The sequence below is a fragment of the Macrobrachium nipponense genome, chromosome 11, assembly GCF_015104395.2.
Source record: "Macrobrachium nipponense isolate FS-2020 chromosome 11, ASM1510439v2, whole genome shotgun sequence".
NCBI lineage: Eukaryota > Metazoa > Arthropoda > Malacostraca > Decapoda > Palaemonidae > Macrobrachium > Macrobrachium nipponense.
In genome coordinates, this window is record NC_061087.1 from 10,330,513 (window position 1) to 10,338,012 (window position 7,500).

Here is a 7,500-nt window from a genome sequence, read left to right on the forward strand (position 1 = left end):
TAAAAGCAACGACTACGAATCACCCCTATTAATGACTATACATTAGAACAAACTCTTTAAGGTGATAAGCCATCGTACGCATTCAACATAAAAAATCATACCTACTGTATATTAAAAACACCAGTTCTCGACAGCCAATTGTTTCAACATTTCAAATGTGTATGGACTTTGGTACAACCCATTCAAGATCACGGTGAATGACAGCTGTAAGACATCGCCGAAAATTGACCAAGACCACAAAATTGGAGGTTTGCAACTTAAAACGAATTGTTTCCCATCTGAGATTATCCTCAAAATGGATTGTCAAACTCAGAGCAATCGCCGTAACTTCCCCAAATTCATGTTTTAGTGCCTACTAGTGTAATATATCATGAAATAATCTAATAATGCATACAAGAATACTAAACAAATAACATTTGCGAAAAAAGAACAGAATAGAGATTTAAACCAAAGCTAATCATCGAACCTGGACCACCTCATAACCAATATGAGATCATGTTAAGCGAAAGTACTAAATATCTCTCAGATCCGAAAAACAGCCCGTAAGTTACTGAGTTTAGCACGTATGTATGACAGAAAGACAAGTACAAAAGGATAGCAAAGAACGCGCCGAGTCTTGACTTGAAAGTAAATGATGGAAACTATTTACACAGATATTCCGGAGACACATTATGTATATATATATATATATATATATATATATATATAATATATATACTATATATATATATATATATATATATATATATAATATTCTCGGATATATGTATGTGTAGGCGCGCGCGCGTTATATGAAACTTTGCTTACGCAGAATGTGTGGCGTCAGAAAAGCTGCAAAGGTGAACAATGTGGAGACGCGCACGCTCAGTTGGTAAAAGGGTAAGCACAGGTGACAGAATGGAGGACGAAAGGGTGCTGAAATAGACCGCATCAGAATTGCTAGCAGCAAGGATAGGAAGGCCTAGAAAAGGTCAGATGGTGTGAAAGGAAAGGACTTTATATCAAATACTACGGTGTAGGTATATGACTGCCAATGAATAGTAGACGAGTGCGTCAGAGGATTGTGAACCCATTGGTGAAAGAAAAGTTCCACAAATGGTGGGTGAGCCTTACCACTTCCACCAACCAGTTGCAATCACTCTTTATATTTTGCTTTTTACTTCCTTCAACAAGATGCCGGTGCGCAAATTCCCGAGATGTATACTACTATTGCACCAGCCCGGCTTTTTTTCCATGCCTCTAGGTTAGGTTAGGTTAGGTTACTTCTAAAAAATAATAAAGTGGTAATTTGGGTGTGGAAAACAATATTATTTTCAAGAAGATTCTATGGTTAGCTCTTGGTATATGTGGTCCCCACTTTTTCAAGGAAAGGTGGTTCTCGGTTACAATTCGGGAATATGCTGCCCAGAAACGAAGCTAATGTATTGTTTCACCTCTACGTTGTATGAAAACAACAGTCACTTTGACCACGGGATTGCATTTGCTACGAAAATCTAAATAGCATAAAGCTATTAGATCTTCATCTTTAGGCAAAGGAACAGATGTGTACCTTTTCAGATAACATTAGTTTATCATCATCTTATCAGAATTACTTCCATACCGTGCCAAAGAAAAGGCTCTTCACTGACTCAGTTGTCATTAAAAGATCAAAATGACTGTCTTGGCTTTAATATATATATATATATATATATATATATATATATATATATATATATATATATAATATATACTACTATATATATATAGAAATATATACACAAATTTTACAATACCCCATCTTCATTAGTGAATAAAGAAATTATGATATTTGAAAAATTAACTATATACATATTAGGGAGATAAGACAACAATTAGACGTATTACGATTAATATCATAATAATCTAAAAGTTTATCGCATGAAAACTGAAAAAATCAAGTACCTCTCGTCTCTTCAGTGACAAGCTTAAAATGGACAACAAAAACAGCAACAGCCACCCGGGGAAGTTAAACAATGGCGTTCATTCATGTGCCAAGAAAAGCCCTATTCAGCTCTCGAATAAAGAAAATCTGACAATGGACTCTTGGCATTTATAAACAGCGGTTATGTATAAATATCTCCCACGCACTCTGTTGGTATATTTGGGCCTAGCTGTGACCCACTGCCGTTCTTAATCTGACACTTAAGTAGCAAGTTCCTGTGATCGCGAGATCTTTGACCAATGTGCTAACCGTATCTGTCAGTTACTATTTGGTGATCCAGTCAGCTACTGGCCAGACCAGTTGTTGTCAGGATGTGCCCCCTGTGGTTGTGCCGTTTTTAGCAAAAGAGCAAGATCAAAGTCGGCTTGGGTCGAATAATCGTCACTTGACCCAACGTACACAGCTGGCAGCGCATGAAGCCGGGTATCCACTTGTTGCAAAGCAACGTGTAATCACAAGTAGCGTTGCGCATCCTGTGATACGATACGATACAGAACTCCCCCTTTTCATGTGGGTATCCACACTGTAAATCCGTATCAGGGAAAGATACTGGGTTCGATCAGATCAAACCTTAGCTTCCCTCTGAGTACAGATCAGTCACCAAGTTAGTGGGGTTCAAAACCCCAATATATACAAGTAGCAAAAGATAAAGTGAACCAAGTTTATTAGTTCAGTCGACTTATATTTCCACTAAGCGAGTCGTTTCAGTACAATGCACTCTAGTGATTTTGAGTTTTCGTTATCTTCGATTGGCTTGAAATGTCAAAAGGACACCACATTTCGCAATGCACCCACCAACTGCTTCACTCTACCTTCCACATTAACGAACACATAAGGCTCATCAGCAGAACATCAAACCCTCAACGCACACAAAACCCCTTATCTCAACTCTGCTACACGCACTTTCTTGCTTCGTGGATATCAAGGCCTTTTTTCCACAACCTCTTTCTCTCCACTTCTTAGGTCTTCCTCTCCTTCTTCCTCGTTTATACTCGCATACATACATACATATATACACACATATATACTTAAATATAGATAATTATATACATGTACGTATGCGCGTGTGCTTGTTTTATAGCTGTGGAAGCCGAAGTTGAAAGGAGTTGAAAAACTTTCTCCTGTATGGTACGGAAATGCGGAATGCCAAATGTGGCTGAAAGAATATGTTTGGAACAGGTAAGATGAATTTTCTGCATAGTATGTTGAAATAAGAAGAATTGGAAGGGTGGTGAGACATGTGGAGAACCTAGTGGTGGAAAAATGTTAGCATAATGTTTTGAGATGATGCTGACATGTGGACAGAACGGAGAACGATATCTTGGTAAATAGTATGTACTTCTAGTGTTTAGACTTTAGAAGTAGGAAAGGAATACCTAGAAAATCGAGAGGAAGAGGTGTGTGTGTGTGTACAACCAACTTTCCTCCACCTATTTAATGAATTGTTAACTCTTTCGCCCTACCTCATATTTAGTTACATTTACTGTCAAACAGTCACCAGTAACTGCAGTCAGTCATTTCTATCACCGATCAGTATCAAATTATCTGCAAACATCGCCTACTCTAAACTATTTATCTGAGCACTGCACATCGAAACAAACCTAACACACCCTTTTACATCAACATTCATTTTACGTAACTACATGTTCTAACAAACTCTTTTCATATATCACAAAAACATCATAAAAACTGTAAATGACTCTCAATATGTTGCTTTCAATAACATGCAATCTTAGCACTCCGCCCCCAATAAGACCGTTGTCAATTCTACTGGAAGCTTTTTCCTGGGTATAAGTAAGGCATATCCAGATTGTCCCTTTCCTCTTCAACTCCTCACAAATCGCTCATTTTCATGAGCAAATGACATCGGTAAAACTATTCTAATACATTTTTCAGCTCAGGTAGAAAACTAATTTAAAAAAAAAGCGAAAGGAAACAGCAAGACGAGTGAGCCTACAACATGGTTAAAGCGATATTCCTGCCTCTTAAAGAAAGAGGAAAATAATAGAGGCAAGAGGACATAAAACATAGTAAAAGGAAATAAACAGTTACAGAATTGCGTAATCCGATGATTGCTAATTTCCACGATATTGGTACAGGAAAAGGTGGAATGAAGGTTGTACTATAAGATGAGGAGGAATTTTCCCTTAGCGATCAACATTAAGTGATATACGTACATATTACCACAGGGTACAGAAGGAGGTGAGAGGGAAAGGGCGGGGGGGTTGGGAGGGGAGGAGAGAGTTAGAGCCGATAGAGAGAGAGAGAGAGAGAGAGAGAGAGAGAGAGAGAGAGATTAGGGCAGAGAAGTGGTTCGAGAGAAGAGTTAAAGTCAGCATCATCGATCTGATCCACCGCCATAGAATAGCAAAAATCCTTCCACACACCTTCCCAGTATACTACGTAATTAGATACCCCTATAATTCGTACATTCACATTTGCTTTTCCATTCTTCATCCTCTGTGTTAACGCCTCAACGATCACTTCCTCAACGATGCGCAAATTTTGCTCTTATTTCATTCTGATCCACCTGCCTGTCTTCTCTTCGACCTTTCATATTCATCAAATATTTAAAATACTCATTACACCGACACTAATTTTCTATCTCCTCAGGAAGCATATTTCCACTTACATCAGATTCTTTCATCCAAAGGTTCATTTACTCATAGTATGTGGATGTAAACTTATATGTGTACCTGTGATGGTGATACTGTATCCCCCAACCTAACTGTCCCACTTCTCCAATTTTACATTGCTTCAATTTACAACCCTCATTTACTAATGCATCCTTCTGGCGAGCTCTATCATAATCTAGATATGTGACTCAGTGGTCTCGTTAAACTAATAATAATAACAATAAACTTTCAAGTCTACCATTAAATGTATCTGCTCAGTGTTGGTAACAAATCTCGGGGTTTTAGATAAACTCGCTGACTTTATCTTAACCTTTGATCGATCTGTGGGTGCGAGAGAGAGAGAGAGAAAGAGAGAGAGTGAGAAGGAGAGAGAGATAGGAATCGAAGCAAAGATTAGTGTTCCAATAATAATCAAGGGAGTCACTTCGCCATTGTCCCCCTCTCTTTTCAGGTTAGTTAAACGTCGTTAACAATTCAACTTCGGTGTTTTAGACTGGCACTGTGTGTTCTTGGCCAGACAGTGGTCCATGCCAGCAAATGCGTAGGTGGTTTTAAGTTGTGGTACCAGTGAAATGAATGAAATCCTGGGGTAATGATTGCCATCTATGATTGCATAACATCCGTTCATGCAACTCGCTATTTCCAAGCCGAAGCTCCTTGTGAAATCTAATGTTGTTGGCAATGGATACGTTTCTAAATTTCTGATTTACGACGGAATGGTCGGATGTATTTAATGATAAAGCAAAACTCAAATTTCCCTGTACCTTAACAAGTTGAGATTATTGTACGATCGTGGACTCTGTTTATGTGACAATCTAAACTCCACAGAATAAAGGCATAATATCATGCCTGGGAGAAATTCTTAGACATACACCTCAAGTGATAAACTGGATTGATTGTACATCTGTCTGCCCACTGCCCATTGATATAGTATTGCACCTTGTAATGGCGACAACATTATCCTTTCTCTGCCGCTTTTCTTTGTCACTTCCAGGTACCAAGAAACTGTCTCTAAATCCAAGTATGAGAATCGTAAACTACCACTCTGGAGAGTATAGCATAAGGCAACTATTCAATTTTTTAAAAAATTTTATTTATAATTTTATTTGTTTATTTACTTATTTTTTAAAGGACGTTGTTCAAATAGACCTTCAGGAGGCTTTCTGACCTTAAAACTGGACATTTTTCTAAGGAATATTAGCACAGTGGTATTAACAAAACCTTTAATCGGATGTGTTTATTTCAGGGCTGTTTGTTACTTCGAATTTCGATATTCTTTAATCTCCATAGCAAACCATTATCAGACAGCTCTTCTGATAGTCAGTAATTACCAAATGATAACGCATATCAAAGAGGAAGTACGTTTGTTATCGTCTTTATACTGGGGCCAGTACATTGCTACTGAAGACTTTGGATCCAAGCCCGGAGAAGTGATGGCCCCTGGATGAGTTACGCTGAAGTTGCGATGATATTTGACTTCATGTGCCCACAGACTAATTACCCTTAAAATCTCTTGACAGCGAGAGAGTTCGGCGACTGGAAATCTCCCGGAAGGTTGAGCAATCCTTCAGCCGAGGGGTCTCTCCTCTCCGAAGGTTCATATCTATCAAACCCTTATCGTTTTTTGCCCTTCACGAGACCCACCTTTTTAGTAAAATTTTCGTAACAGGGAACTCCGCAGTAGTTTGAGCAAAACAACGTTATCTGATATACTGAGGGACTACTTCTCAACAATACTACACCCACCCAACACCCAACTATTATCTCTTAAACTTTCCTACAGAAGTTTATTCTTCCAAATTTGAAACTACCTTGACTAACATACTGCATGGGTAATACAGAACAAAAATATGCAAAATTATCGTCTGTTATACTTTTCAAAGAGGAAAATATAACTGAAAACAAATGAAAAATATAACTTCAAAGGCAAACTATTCCTTGAAAACGGAAACCAGCTTACATGTGAGGCTATTTGGCCTAGCTAAAAGCTTAATTTGCCTCCAAGAACTGATTAGGCTCAGTCATCCAGCTGCAAAAAATGAAGATTATGGAAAACCCGAGTGTCTTCTTTTTCCCCTTGGTAGCGTTCTGGGACCCTTATTGATTCTCGTGTTCCATATCAATAAGAGCAATATGAGAGATTCCTTTACCAGTATAAGGCACTAAAGCATGTAGATAATGAATGGCTTTTTACACCGAATTTTCCACTAGGGGACACCTAGTAACTGACATCTGCCCAGCTGACTGTTAGTCCCTCTTGTTTGTTTGTCGGATAGGGTTAAGTTTCCTAAAGCACTAAAATTTCTATATTAAAATATGCAGACATCATACTTCCTATATATCATCTATGAGTGGTGGGTTCAGCACTCTGGTGGATCCAAGGGTCAATATCATACTCCGAGGTCAATATTCAACAAGGAACTTCATTTTGGCCATGACTGTTGAACTATACCAGACCAACTTCATATTTGGTACGCAAACGAAAGAAGCTGATATGGAGAGTGAAGTCAAAGTCAACGTCATACTTAAGAGCTCGAACAGTCTTGTTTCCCTTCCAATTGCTCCTCTTGGCAGTGTCGAATTTAAATATCTTTGTCACGAATCTGGAACCCACCGCGAAATCTGACTCGTGCTCTCTCGAATAGCCTCGACTACTTTTACTTCGTGGTCAATAGACTGAAACTTAAAAGTTACAGTGACATTAAAATCAACATCTCTTGAAAGGCAGCTTGATAAGGGAACCCATCTCGATTTCATTCACAAAGAACGAGAAAGAGAGGGCCTCTGAATTTCTAAAGACACTTTAAAATGTGGTGCAAATATGGCATATTGTTTCAAGGTTCTTATCATTCAAACCTTGTTTCTTCAATAGTATGATATTTTTGTTTGTTTACTTGTTCAGAT

At 38.3% G+C, this 7,500-nt stretch overlaps 1 protein-coding gene and 1 long non-coding RNA gene across 5 annotated transcripts in view; one reads left to right on the forward strand and one right to left on the reverse strand.

Annotated features, from left to right (window-relative positions):
- The window catches only part of LOC135221946 (uncharacterized), a 407,988-nt gene that overhangs the window by 283,897 nt on the left and 116,591 nt on the right, over window positions 1–7,500 (reverse strand). The window lies entirely within an intron of this gene.
- LOC135221851 (estradiol 17-beta-dehydrogenase 11-like) overlaps window positions 4,946–7,500 on the forward strand; it is a 14,697-nt gene continuing 12,142 nt past the window's right edge. For both annotated transcript variants that reach the window (XM_064259901.1, XM_064259820.1), the window contains exon 1: window positions 4,946–5,047. The gene's annotated coding sequence lies outside the window, so the exon portion shown is untranslated. The remainder of the gene's footprint in view (window positions 5,048–7,500) is intronic.